At 37.5% G+C, this 15,295-nt stretch overlaps 1 protein-coding gene across 10 annotated transcripts in view; it reads right to left on the reverse strand.

Annotated features, from left to right (window-relative positions):
- DMD (dystrophin) overlaps nt 1-15,295 on the reverse strand; it is a 2,446,616-nt gene that overhangs the window by 2,163,243 nt on the left and 268,078 nt on the right. The window lies entirely within an intron of this gene.

The following is a 15,295-nucleotide window of genomic DNA, read 5'->3' on the forward strand; positions in this document are numbered from 1 at the left end:
ATGGTGGTTTCCCAGAATAGAGGGGAAGGCATCAAGACCCCCTGTTACAAGGGTCTAGTAATTGTGCATGCATTGTTAGAAGTATGTCACTTTAATTCCTTTCAAAAGAATGAAATAAACTTTCAAACAGTTTGGTTGACATGATACCGTACTTGAAATCAAAACAAACTGAGGGTTCTAGAGGGGAGGAGGGTGGGAGGATGTGTTAGCCTGGTGATGGGTATTAAAGAGGGCACATTCTGCATGGAGCACTGCGTGTTATACGTAAACAATGAATCATGGAACACTACATCAAAAACTAATGATGTGATGTATGGTGATTAACATAACATAATAATAAAAAAATTATAGACTTAATCATTATTAGAATGTTGGCTAATTTATTATTAATTATATTGTATTTGTAGTAGAATGAGCCTTAATGCGTACAAACTTTTCTCAACCTTCAGAGAAGGTCCCATTTTACATTTGAAATGTTTCTGATAAAAATGGGCTACTCCTTCAATTAAAAATACCAGCAAATCCATCTGGTTGGAAAAGGTTTCCACCTGGATCCACTGCTGATGTGTCCCATATTGGCTGACACCAGCACACTGACTGACATAGTGATGGAGGTCATTGGTCTCTACCATGACCAATCCTCTCGCTTTTCCCACGTATTTTAGACCAGCATTTATTCCCTAGCTCTGCTACATTAAAGGTTGTAAAGATTTTCCTTTGATTCATCTGGACACAAATGATTATCCAGAGGCATTATTTTTTCAAAAATGGAAAACAAGCAATCATTCCTTTAATATGCAATCAGAGGTTTTGAATGCATTCCTGCTAGAGATTATGGCTACACATTCCCTTACCTTTCATCCAACCCACTGTTGTATCCAAGGTCAACGTTTATTCATAGACTACACAACAAGTGTCATCACATTTGTTTTGTAAATGTAGTCACAATATGTGATTTTCCTGAACAAGACAATAAAATGTATCTATACATTTGGTTACTATAACTCTACAAATGATTTGGTTACTATAACTCTACAAATGACTGTTTCATTCCCTAATAAATACTGTAATGTGCACAAATGAATTCTGTCAATGTATTTCTTAAACACAGTGCACTAAATTCCACTACATGTGAAAAGGACTGTATATAAATATCCATAAAAAATGAATCATGGAACACGACATCAAAAACTAATGATGTAATGTATGGTGACTAACATAATAAAATTAAATTAAAAAAAAGAATGAATAGAAATTCTATGAAAAGCATCAAATTAAATAAATAAATATGCGTAGCCTGGCTTGTGGCTTTTTGTCACAGGGAACTGTAAAGAATGGATAAATTTTGGAACCACTGTGTGACACATTCATGCATCTTTAAAATTCTTCCCTCCATAGAGATGATTTTACAGATCATAAAAAACTAAATTTGTCCACCCCTTCATTAATTCCCTAATATCACAACGCTGTGTATTAGAGCAAGGGGGGGATGTGAACATCCCACATCACTGGACACATCCACTGAATTCTTCCTCCCTTTGCAGCTGCCAGGAACTTGTGACGTGGCCGACTGTCCAGATGTGGACCTGAGGTTTCGGCTATAAACCAATCACACATTAGTTCCGCTGTGCTACCACTGGCATTGAATATCCCCTACTTTCCAAACTCAAATCCTTTCAAATGTGGGACTCTCATTTCCTGATGAAAATTCCGTGGGGAAATGGAATTGGAGATATACTTTTAACTGCAGGAATACTTTACAACAGCCATGATATACAGCACAGCTAGGGGACTGGCACAGTCCATCATTTCCTGTGAGTGACAGAAGAAGGAATCAAGAGGCACCTGGGTGGCTCAGTTGGTTAAGTCTCTGTCTTCGGCTCACATCATGATCCTGGAGTCCCAGGATCGAGCCCCATGTTGGGCTCCCCGAGGGGTCTGCTTCTCTCTCTCCCTCTGCTGCTCCCTGCTTGGGCTCTCTCTCTCTCTCTCACTCACTCTCTCTCTCAAATAAATAAATTAAATCTTAAAAAAGAAGAAGGAATCAAATGACCACATTTTCACTGTGTTTTACATTACTATATGCCTGAACTTGTTTACCTCAGTCTTAACTGTCATTTTACTCTTCTGTGACCCTACTTGATCATTTCATTAAATTATTTTTATTGGTTTCTTAGTGGATAATTTGAGTGAATGTGTAAATCACAAAGGAAATAAGCTTTAAAGTACTGCGCTCTATACGTTCCCAATACGTAGGATAACTATTATACTAGCAAAACTAAATATGCCAACTTCCACCAGCACGGAATATACCAAAACTGTAACTTGGTTTGACTTATCTATTAAGGACACTGGAATGAAGGAGGGTGAAATAAAAATAATGCTCTCATAGGATTGAAAGAAATCTTATTACCTCTGGCTGTGTAATTCATACCACCTATAAGTAAAATTTGAGTCACTCTTTCCCCAGGTGCTTTGCAAAGGATAAAGCATGAAAGGAGAACTCACAGTCTTCAGGCACCAATAATCTATATAAATAAACATGAAAAGTATAGCAGAGATAGCTAAGCATTGACACAGATATGAGAAGGATGTTACATGAGTATACACAGGGGTACATGATTCATCCAAAACTGAAGAGGCACCATCGACTCTATTCAGGAGAATTAGAAGATGTGCAACAAGTGAACATGTGGGAGTAAGAATCGCTTTAGAGTGTGACGTGGGGTCAACATACCCGAAGGCACAAGGCAGGGAAGTGTATGCCATTCAGACAACTATTCATAAGACTAGGGTAAGGCAGGGCACCTGTGTGGCTCAGATGGTTAAGCCTCTGCCTTCGGTTCAGGTCATGATCTCCAGGTCCTGGGATGGAGCCCCATGTCGGGCGGGGAGCCTGCTTCTCCCTCTCCCTCTGCCTCTCCCCCTGCTTGTGCTCTGGCTCTCTCTCTCAAATGAATAAATAAAATCTTAAAAAACAAACAAACAAACAAACAGAATAAGGCATTCATATGGTGGCTGAAAAATCAGACCTGACAAAAAGGCAGGAAAACTGTGGCAAGGGGCCTTTTCTTCCGCACAAATTATTTGAATTAGATCCTAAAAGCAAAGGGGAGCCACCTGTGGATTTAAGCATGGGAGTCACATATTAAATTTGGCTTTTGAGAGATATGAGCCTAGCAGCCTCTGTGAAGTGTAAACGGGAGAGACCCAAGACCCGCAGGTACATTAGGAAGCTATCATGGTATTCAAAGTGAGCTACCTGGACCTGAACTCAGGCAGCGACTACAGGTGGTCTGGAAAGCAGAAAGCGAAGTTCACAGAAACCTAAAACACAAAGAGACCTGGATCTGAATGAAGAGAAAATCATACTTCTCACTAAAGTTACTGCATATGGTTGTTATGTGAATACAATAAACATCAAAGTGTTTTGTTCATTGTAAAGCTCTCTACACTTGAGCAATTACTACTACCAAATGCCTATGAATTAGAGATCTTGGGTGTAAAGCCATCCCTCTTTGTTCAGACCCGGTAAAATAATCACAAAATTATTGTTTAAATGTGCTTCTCACATTCAAGACAAAAAGAACATGCTAGGGAACTCATGTAGGTTCAGATTTCTGGATGGAGACACCAGTATGTGTCCGCTCTGCGTGAAACCAGGGAGGTGTAGCAAGGAAAAAGCACACTGATTCTCAGCCTTCTGTAGAAAGTTCTTCCATGAACAGGAACAAGAAATACTTGGAAGTAAAATCTAGGTGAGAAATAATCACATCCTAGAATAAACTGCTCAAAAGAATTGAAATCGAAGACTCTTAAAATAGGTCCGGCCTCTTAACGGAAGAAAATTCAGCTAAAAGGTCGTCTATGGATATGAACCTACCTGTCAGTATTTAGGTTGTTCCATTATCAAGAGTTCAGTTCACTCAACGAAATTAATAAAGTCAACACCAAAAAAGCGACAGCTCTGATTACCACTTTGAAAAAGAACACAAACATGAAATATTTTAATGAGATTAGAAGACGAGAAATATCCATGAGACCTACTGCAGAAGCAGTAGAAGCAGGTGGTGCCCCAAACCTCGATTGTCATGTCAGTTTCCTTCCAAGCATGTAGAGTGTAATCATGCACAGAGTGCGATGTTTGAAATTTGATAAATTTGGTTCAATTTCCAGCTGTCTCACAAGTAGCTTAAAGTCATTGAGGCTCACTTTCTAGATCAGTAACATGGCAATAACAAAACATGTTGGGGTTGTTCAAAATACTATCTAAAATAATGCATGGAAAGTACCAAGTAGTGCCTCTAGAATAAACATTTTTTCAATAAACATTAGGTATTATTGTATTAGCAATGATGTTTTGCAACCTAAGTTCACTCTCATTTGAAAGAAAAGCATTCGAAAAATAACGTTCTTATTAATCCACCATGGAAAAACCGGACTTTCTTGAATTTGAACCAAATATTGAATGAGAAGATAAAAGTTATAAGAATAAATATGAGGACAAGCTGAATGCAATAATAAAGATATGAAAGAGGACAAATAAAATCTGATACCAAAAAGAAATCAAAGTTTAAATTTTACATGGCCATGCTATTCAACAGTTGGGTACTTGGGGATATTTCTGTTCAGAGAATCAATGAGATGAATCATGCATCACTTGCTATTACAATAACTGTATCATGCATTTCTTGGCCTTTCTAGACAAACAAGGAGTTTGTCACCATATTAGAAGGGACTAAAGACTCCACATGGTTTAATAGAAGAAGTCATACTTCAGTGTTCAGAGACTTCGGTTCTATTTCTGGTCTTACTCCTAACTACAAGAAGTTTTAAGCAAGTGACTTCATCTCTATAGGCCCCAGTTTCCTCAGTCAAATTAAGAGACTGGACTAAGTATTCTTTAAGAGTCTATGGGCTTTAAATTCTAGGCTTCTGTAAAATGCATCTATCTAGATGCATGCAATAAACACAATGTTCACATTCAGAAAAAATAAAGAACTCCACATCAATAAAAAAAAACACATGGCATCTCAACAGAAAATTAAGGATGAGTCTACAACAGTCTGCATACTAAAGATAACATCCACATGACCATCAAACACTTCAAAGGGTTCTCCAGCTCATTAGTCATTAGAAAAAAGGAAAATCAAACGACAATGACATACTACAGCACAACAACCAGATAGCTAAAATTAGACAGTGGTAATACTAATTACTGGCAACAATATCCAAAACTTTCATAAACTGATGGTTAATAAGTTGGCTTACCCACATTAAAAAACTACTTAGCATTATCAACTAAAGGCAGGTACTTGGCTATTTGGTGACCCAACAATTTCGCTTCTTGATATTCACAGAAGTGCATGTGTATGTGTAAAACATACAACAATGTTCAGAGTAGCATTGTTTTTAGAGGCCCCGAGTGTAATCAATCCACATATCCATCAAGAGTAAATGGAGCAAGCAAATTATGGTACATTCATGTGATGACATACTATTCAACCCTGAAAATGACTGAATCACAACTACAAGCAACATAATAGATAAATCTCACAAACATTATGATGAGAAACAGAAGTCTGACACAACAGAGGACATACTACACATTCCCAATAAAATAAATTTTAGAAATGGCCTATCTATGGTATGTCAGAAGTCAGTATGACACTTTTCATTGGGTGAATATTGACTGAGAAAGGGTGAGACTGAGGTTTGGGGATGCTGGTAATATCATTTTCTCACTTTGAATAATCACTGGGATGTTATCACTCTGTGAAAATTCTTTAAGTTGGACACTTACTGATTTGTGCACTTTTATTTGTGTTATATATCAATAAAAGAGCTTTATAAACCAAGGCACCCAGAAATGCTTTCACCTACAAAGGAAAATTGGTCCAATAAAGAATGTTGGGAGGAAATTTTCCTTGACTTTACCCTATATTCCTTGCCATACCCTATATATAAATTACTTGAGTCAGAGACAGAGAGAGATGCACATACATGCATGAATGTGTGTGTGCACGTGCACACACACAATTCTATTGTATGAAGAGGGAAGAGGTATACCGGGAAAGAGTGAGGAAGAAGAAGGATGGAGGAAACACTTTCTAGACTATTCCATCATTCAGAAAATATCCTTCTTATCTTTTATTCCAAATTCTAATGCAAACATGTCTTTTTAAGTTCCTAGGAATCAGGAGTGAAGGTGAAGGCCAGTTAAATGGGATGCTGCCCAAGTTGGATGAGACCTTCGTGATTTAATGCTATCTCCTCATGTTACAGGTCTATGTAACACTAGACCTATCCTATATAAAATGACATCCTGTGTAAAAAGCCCTCCTGTATAATCTGTGATGAATGTAAACATAGGTGAAATATTTTCAGGTAGCTTTTTTTTTTAAGATTTTATTTATTTATTTGACAGAGAGAGACACATCAAGAGAGGGAACACAAGCAGGGGGAGTGGGAGAGGGAGAAGCAGGCCTCCCGCTGAGCAGGGAGCCCGATGTGGGGCTCGATCCCAGGACCCTGGGATCATGACCCGAGCCGAAGGCAGATGCTTAACTGACTGAGCCACCCAGGCGCCCCTTCAGGTAGCTTCTGATTAAAGATGCATATAAACTGAGATAAAACAATATGATTATTTCTCTAAAGACAGCAAATGGAAGAGCTCCTAAGGATAGATGTACATAGCCTACCAAGAGAAATAATCGTTGGCTTTCTTTTATAAACCTCCTGAGAGAAAGTTTGTATGGCCAAGTTCACCTAGGTTGAAAAAGGTGCAGTATCATTACCTGCCACTGACTTTGACAACAGTGTAAAACTCTACCTTTTAAATCTGATTTCAGTGAAGACAGGCAATGGCTGGTAGGCATGCTCCTCCTTATTTCCAGTGAAACTTTATGCTACTTCACTGTCTACTTTGAATTACTAATAATTTTTCACTGAATTTGTGTTCTTTCCCTTCAGCTATCATTTTCGTCTTTGATGGACTTGCCAGTTCTTCTCCATCACTCAAATAAGGAACCCTGGAAGCCTCTAGAGCTCATTCCCACACTGGCTTTTCTGTCTGGATTCACAGCTGCCGCTGCCTTCTAGTTAGCTGTCACCATAGATGTTTTTTCTGTCCTCGTCCACGTAAAGCACATTCATATCTAAATTCCTTAGAGACCATATCTTAGTCATCTTGCCCTAGCACAGAACCTGACAGAATTTATTAATACACATTTGTTGGATGAATGGAAAGGAACAGAAATGTGTCACTTCAGTTAGTGGCCTCTAATCATGTTCTGGATGACCTAACGGAGAAATGGGCCACCAGAGCCAGCCCATGAATGGGTCAGCAGGCAAAGGGAGATGAACCTGAGATTCCTACTCACTGCATTAACATTTCTATCACAGGCAGCCTTTGACTCAATCTCCTCTTTATCGTACTTGTCACAGAACATAAATTAAGTCCTACAACTTGCCTAAAACCCATCAAATTTCAGGTTAACATTAGCGTCATTTTCCATAATCCAGCTTAGTTAGTGCTGTAATGCATAATTCCACCCATAATATGTAAGACAGAGACGTGTGCTAGTAAAATCAGAATACGATGGTCCTTCAGATGGTAACTACACTAATTGTCATGAGCATTTGGTAATGTATTGAACTGTTGAATCACTATGCTGTACACCTGAAACTAATATTCATCAACTACACTGCAATTTTAAAAAAGAGAATATGATGGTCCTTATGTTTTATCCTGGGAGCATTACAATCAATTGTGACAATGCCATTAGCAGAGCAGATTGATGCTGCTGAGGTTTCCGCACCCCCCCCCACTTTTTCTTCCTTGGTATTTGTATTTGTCTCCAGATTGACACGCAATGACAATATTATTTGGGAACTTTGGTAGGCACCATTTATTTACCTTCTAGTGTATACGGATAGTGATTCATCTTTGTGCGCTATCCAACACTGCACTTCAGCCATCCCCCCACTTCCTGCGTAAACGTTTGTCCAGAAGATTATCTCTTCATCTTTACTTTCTACAGTACTTTTGTCCAGACAATCTTTTTACCCATTTGTATATTCCCTGCAGTGCACTTTGGACTCTGTAAGCCCAAAACCCAACAAAATTAGCTTTGAGGAGGCCAGTCATGCTAGACATACACTGGGAATGTCTTACCTTTCAAATTAAAGTCACATTGCCAAAAGCAGTGCATATGTGTAGTATCTCAAGTCGCCATGTGTTTATTCAGACACCCCAATTTCTTTTGCAATTACTGCTATGGTTCAAAATGTATAGAGTTACAATGAAGGTTTCCTTTCAAAAAATTTATTTTCCAAAATTATCAAAGAAGGCACCGCAACCTTACAGCTAACTCTATTTTTTTTTTATTTCATATAAAGCCAGTGTGAACAAGTCCTGAAAACATTTTTTATTAATATCTACAGAGTGCATTAAACTTGTGATGCTATATCTACACAGAGAATCTACACATTTCTTAAGGTTAAAAAAATAAGAAGACTTAATCTTTAAAGCTTTTAAGCACTATGACCTGGGAATAATAAACAATAAATATGTGTTAATTTATAAAATGTCATTTGAAGTGTACTTATCTCCAACTCCCCCAAATTTAAATTCTCCTTCAAAAAAAAATAAATTTTCCTTCAAGTTGTGATTCTTTGCTCACTTGCTATTATCTTATTATTTTTTTTTTCCTTTGACCCTAACCTCTACTATATGAAGATATCAGGGAAAATGAAACAGCAACACCTGTGTTAATGCAGAGACTACATGTAAGAGCTCCACAGTCAACCATCTCTGCCCTCTGGGACTTATATTTTCCCGTAGGACATCTAAATTACACAAATATTTTAAATACTTTTGGTTACTTGATAACACCTTGAAATATACTTTAAATCAAAGGGAAAGGAGAGTCCCATTTATCTCCTTTCTAAAACTAAACCACAGTGAGTTCTTATTTGCTAAACTAAAAGAGACGGAAAAAGTGAAATAAATGGTTATCAATACTTTTGAATCTCTGGGGTGTTTTGCTTTTATTATTTTAATAAAAAACAAAACAAAACATGGAAAAACACAAAATCTTACCCAACACACTCTACAAAATGCACAATTTTCAAATAAGCAGTATGGTTGTTTTACTTACTAGTGGTCTTTAGTAGAAACAGACCTAAAAAGAATATCTTGGAAGGACTGTGTACTTTCCTGATTCCCTGAGAAGCTCAGTGATTATGAGGAATGCCAGCCAGAGCTCAATATTCTTACCCTTGGAATCAAGAAAAAGATCAAAATCTTTGATAGCAATAACCAGAACTAAATTTGCCAGGGGTAGAAGTCCTCCTCTTATCAATGTCAGGCAAGAAGCAACCTTTTCCTGCAAAGCGAAAAGCAAGTCAACTAAGAAAAAGATCAGTGTACCTACAATTACATAAAATTGACTGGATGGTTGGAAACAATACTTTTTAAGAATCTTCTCTCTCTCTCTCTCTCTCTTTTTAACTTTACTTACATGTTCGTTTCTATTTCATTCTAAGATACAGAGGAAATGAAATTGTTTTCACACACAAAACAGCTCCCTTGTGACAGTTTTTTCTCAGTTGTCTCTTTTGCCTTCCCTTAGCTTTATCCTCTTCCTCGGTGAGTCGCTCTCATCGCTCCATATCCCTAAACCAATAGGAAGAATTTCCTTCAGACCCTTAAGCCTCGTATCTGTTACCATAGAGACAGGCATCACAAGATAGCTGTTCAGTAACATCCTCATGGAAATAAAATAAGAATCCTATGGGTTTTACAGGAATTTCAAGTGCTCCCAGGGAGCAGAAATGATACCCTGCCCTGGGAAAAAAAAATGCAGGGATTTTAGTTTCACAATCGTGGAATTGTGGAGACTGTCATTTCCGATGGTAAATCCAGAATCCCTTAATTTTATGCTTAGAACCTGATTATGGTTTCTCATATGATTTGAAAAAAAATCCCTTCTCTTATATCCACGTGTTCAGGGAAATAAAAATATCTCACCGCTAACTTTTAACTCTAGCATGTCTTATCAATCATGTTCTAACAGCCTCAACTGTTCTTTCATATTGCAGCACACAGATTTTTATTTTGCTATTCTCCGATCCCCTTTAGACCATATTTGATCAAGAAAACCTTCATCTTTTCTAAAAGTTGACAACCTGTTCGGAATTCAGTAAGGCAAAAGCTGCTTGCAGAGTTTATAGACCTATGAAGAGGTAGAAGGATAGCTGCAAGAAGTGATTTCCACTCACTTTACCTTGTTTTCCATTGACTTCTGCATTTTCAGGAAGTCTACTGAAATCACAGACTATCTGAAGAGGAACCATAAAAATAACGGAATCTGAGCAAATAGATAAGCTCAGCAAAATCCATGAGACTAGGCAAAGCAGGTATAAGTCAGTGACTGCCGAGACCTCCAATTTTCTCCTGACATTAAATAAGAAACATTCCTCAGCAAGTCAAATCTCTCAATACAGTAACAGCCAAAATGGTCCCATCAGGAGCTCCTCAGCTGTAAATCTGAACCACTTTTCCAAGTCTGTAGTACTTCAACACTACGGGTGGTCGCAATTCCGTTTGTGGTCTTTGCATGATATTTAACTGTGACCTAGCTTGTTTCTGACACTCGACTTAATGAGCAAACAGTGAAGTTCTCGTACCATTTAGAGATGAGGCTAGCAAACTCTTGCTACCAAGGGCCAGAGAGTGAATAGTTTTGGCTTTGTGGCCCCTATGGTCTCTGTCCTAACTACTTCACAGCTGTATGGGCATGAAAACTGCCTTATGCCATATGTCAACAAATAGGTGTGGCCATCTCCCACTAAAACTTTATTAATAGACACGGAAATTGAAAGTTCATGTCATTTTCATATGTCACAAAATATTACCACAAAATATTACTTCTAAAAAACTCACTCAGAAATGTAAAAGCCATCCTCAGCTGGCTGGCCAAACAGAAAGAGGTATGGCACATGGGCCACAGTTGGCTGACTCCTAGCCTGGAGGGTTCCAGAGGAGTTAGTAGAGACACACAATGAAAGACCTGGAAAGGGGAACACTTTTTTTCATGAAATGATTCGGATCACAGATTCTCAAAATTAGAAACTATATCAGACATCTTCTTCTTCAATTCCTCTTTAGTGCAGGAAATCAACTCCTAGCTCTGAACACTTTTCGAACAAGGAGTACCGTACCTCACAAAGCAGTCATTTCTCTGCTTATACAATTAATTAGAAGACTATTTTTTTGTTCTTTCAGAGAGATACCAATGAGTCTAATCCCTCTTTTACATTATAGCCCATTTAATATTTGAAGAAAGTTCACTTTTTCCTTTTTCTTGTTCATTCAAGCATTCTTCAACTTTTCCCTTTTCTGGTACCTTCGATGCCCCTCAAACGTTGTAGTTCCTAGCACTTTCACCATCCAGACATTTTTCACTGAATACTCTACCAAATGTTAAAGTCCCTGAGACCACGATGTTCCTCTAAAAAAAAAAAAAAAGTTCCTTCTAAAATGCATTCTTTTTTGTTTCCTTCCTAAAAGGATACATGCCCAACAACATCTCTGTTTTATTTTGTTTCGATGCCATATGAGACTATGACTGATATTGAAGCTAAGGCCAACAAAATCATTAAGTCTCTTTCAACAAATTATTGTTAAGCTTTAACTCTCGCCCATATTGTACTTGGATTGATTTTTGAAACTTAGTGCAGGATCTTATTCTGATTAACATTCATCTTTTTGGTCTCATTGCATTTTCCAGGTGGTCATAATCCTTCAGTACTCGAATAATTCAATATATTTGTTCTCCAGCTAAACTATTTTGATCTTCCTTCATGTTTTGGGTATTAATATTTCACAAACCAAGCAGGGCCAATGTCAGAATTACAGGGCACACTCTGAGAAATTAGGTCCTAATCAGACAGAGCCAAATGAATAGAACTACATCACAGTCCTGAGAGAGGACGCTTCCTGGTTTACAATGATTCAATTAATGCACCAAAGGCAGAATAATTTAGTAATTTAATTAATCTTTCAGACATATCAAATGGAAAACATTTCTCCATCTTGACTAAATCATAAAAATCTTCAGCAAATCCCACAGTATAATCAAGATAACTAGCTAAATCACATACTGTTTCCTAGAACCTTGAAGAACTGTGGTCTACGTTACCCTTCCGCTCATTCTAAACCAGCCCATCTTCCTCAGAAATTTGTGCTTCTTCCCAGTGAGGGAAAAATACTGCTTATTTTTCTAAAAAAAATTCCAATTTGAGGGAATTTAATAGTTATTTAATATCCCCACCCTAATTATGGACTTCCTTCCTTCTTGCTCATTTTGGTGTGTTAACTCCAGGACCAATTTGAAATACTGTCATGGCACTCTCTTTTTAAATAGTTTTGATTCTTTTGTCAGATGTATGTGTGCGTCTCTGGGTGTGTGTGCACATGCCTATGTGGTTTGTTTTTATTTGCTTTTTCCTTCCTCAGATTTAGATGACATAAGAATTGGACAATAATAGGAAGAAACAAGCTTCTCGGGAACAAGATTTTAAAGAATTTTTTTCCACGTGGTCATTTTTATTGATGCAGAAATAGCATTTCACTAATATTCAACACATTTTCATGATAAAAGTCACTTGATAAACAAGGAATAGCAGGTGTATTGGTTAGCCAGAGCTGTCACCACAAAATGTCACAAACTGAGTGGCTTAAAGAACAGAAATTTATATTCTCAGTTTGGGAATATTTCTTAACTGATAGCATCTCCCCTTGCTCATCTTTCTGGATGCAGGGATACATCCGAAGGTGGGCAACTCAATCACAAGTGGGCATTTTCACTGCACAGTGTTCCCATTAAAGAAGAACTCAGGGACATTACTGAGTTAAAAATAATGATGCTTAATTAGATTTTTACCTAAAAGAGACAAGTAGTTGCTACAGCTGCTTTGACAATATGAATGCCTTGGGAAAAACAATCTAGGTTTGTAGAGAACCGGGTGAAACCCACAGAGATTCGCAAGTAACCAGTTCCATATTAAAAAATATTTAAATGCTTATTATAGTCCATTTCACCTCTCCCATCCCTTTCACACACTCTTTCTGTTTGCATGTATTTCTTCCTCATTTTTTCCCCCCTGAACCTCTTCAGAAAACACAGAATTAAGCAACTGGGATTTGGAGACTTCACATGGTCCCATCACTTTGCATGCTAATCATGCTTCCGAGCTGGAAAGACTGGCCAGCATTTCCAAATCTTACAAAGGCATTTGTCAAGAAGGGTCCGCCTGCTCTTCAGGTGTGTGGCCCAAAGCCTTTAAGATTTCATTAATAATCAACAGCTGGTGCCACCTAGTGTCTGTCCTTTCCATTCATCAGTGGAATCAAATACAGAGGACTTCCCAGTCACAAACGAAGCAGCCTGAACTACAAACAAAAAACCCACAGTTTGGGGAGTCCAGTAGCTGATTTAAATTACACTATCTTCATTGAAAGGAAAACCTTCTTTTTTTTAAGTAACTATGGTAACAGGAGTGTGAGGCTAACAGGAAGCTCGAATTTTTCTCACAGGAGACAATTCACAAAAGGAGAGTCCCACTAAATATGTAATGCAAAAGAGTTTTTCCAGACTTGAATTGTCACTTAAGATGGTTATAAAGTTGGGAAATAAAACTGACAGAAAGAACTGCATTTTAAACAAAAGTATAGACATAGCTGATTTTTGTCAACCAACCAAGAAGTAACCCTCTATCATCTGGATGCAAAATTCTCTGCCAGTCTTTGAGCTTCCCAAAGATTAAACAAGTACTGTGACAGGCTGTAGAAAAGCACATACAGCACTCAGAAGTATGAACAGGAAATAATTAGGTTGTCCGAACCACACTATTTAAAATATGCTTGCTGCTAAAGCCATACATCCAGAAAGCTATTTTCTTTCATGCTCTATGTATGGATTATGGATTTTATATTCACCTACACTCATCTATGCTTCAAGGTTAAAAAGTACTCATCCAAATGTATGACTATCTTTCAAAACATAAGTTAGTAATTAATTTGGGTGAATCCAAGTAGTATAATTAGCCCATCAGTTTCTAAATGATTCACCACTACTTAAATACATGTTGGTTTAAGTCACTCTTTCTAAGAGAAATACGTAATTGAAAAACATGGACTAACATTCAGGGAAAAAAGTTACATAACAGCCAGTAGTGTTCCTTGACCAGACCGACTGGGATATTACAATTATTACAGAAAAGACACAGCACATATGAGCAATACCGTATACAACGAAAGGTCATACTAGATGTTCATACATGAAAGTCTATTAACTTGGATGATTTAGCTACTCAGGTTATTGGAGAGACTGGGCAGAGAGCTGAAAGATTCTGTATCATATAGATAATTAACAACCATGCTTTTCACACTCCAGAAAATCTATTTCTATATTATTTGACATGTGTTTTAAACAATCACTTGTTAAAAACAGCTTTGGGTGTTTTATTATCGTGTTACCCTAGTGGTGGTAAAAATTATTTCAATACGTTCGGTCCAATATATACTCACTGACATATCCCCATGACAGCGTCTGAAGACAGAATATGGAAACGATGCATAGTTTCCACAAAAAGCTTAAATTGTTCCCCTTTTCCCAAAAACTTTATTTTGGAGCCAGATACAGTCCAGGCTCATGCTTCATTTGTTTAAAAGTACTTATAAGTGTAATCCAGTGACTGTATGAGAAAGAAATATTGCAAAACAGCACAAGGGTGCTAAAAATTGTACGCAGGCAAAAGAGAATGTAAGACAAAACTCATTAAGGCTTCAACATAATTAAATAAATAAATGCTCCCATTTTCACCAATTTATCATTTTCTGTCGTTTTTCATTAACAGCTTTCAAAAAGCCCTATCTGAAACAAGCTGATACAGAGAAATTAAGAGCAGTAATCAAGCGAGAAATGATAGACCAGCTGGGTCGACATCAACTTGGCAAAACGTGAATACAGTTCAATAGCTGAAACAGATGCTGGAGTTGTTGAAAAACCCTGCAGGAGATATTGATGTATTTTCTTCATAGAATGCAGAATGACTGAATAAATGTCAAAAGCTAAAAACTGATGAGGAGAAAAGACTGACAGCCAAACTCCTTATAAAACAGGAACGAAGTGTAACAATTTCCAACCATTCCAAACATTCTATACATCCTCATTTCTCTCAATGTCTGAATATGCCAAGAGCTCAGTCAGTCCTTGTAAGTAAATGT

Source organism: Phoca vitulina, unplaced genomic scaffold (genome assembly GCF_004348235.1).
Source record: "Phoca vitulina isolate PV1807 unplaced genomic scaffold, GSC_HSeal_1.0 scaffold35, whole genome shotgun sequence".
NCBI classification, from domain to species: domain Eukaryota; kingdom Metazoa; phylum Chordata; class Mammalia; order Carnivora; family Phocidae; genus Phoca; species Phoca vitulina.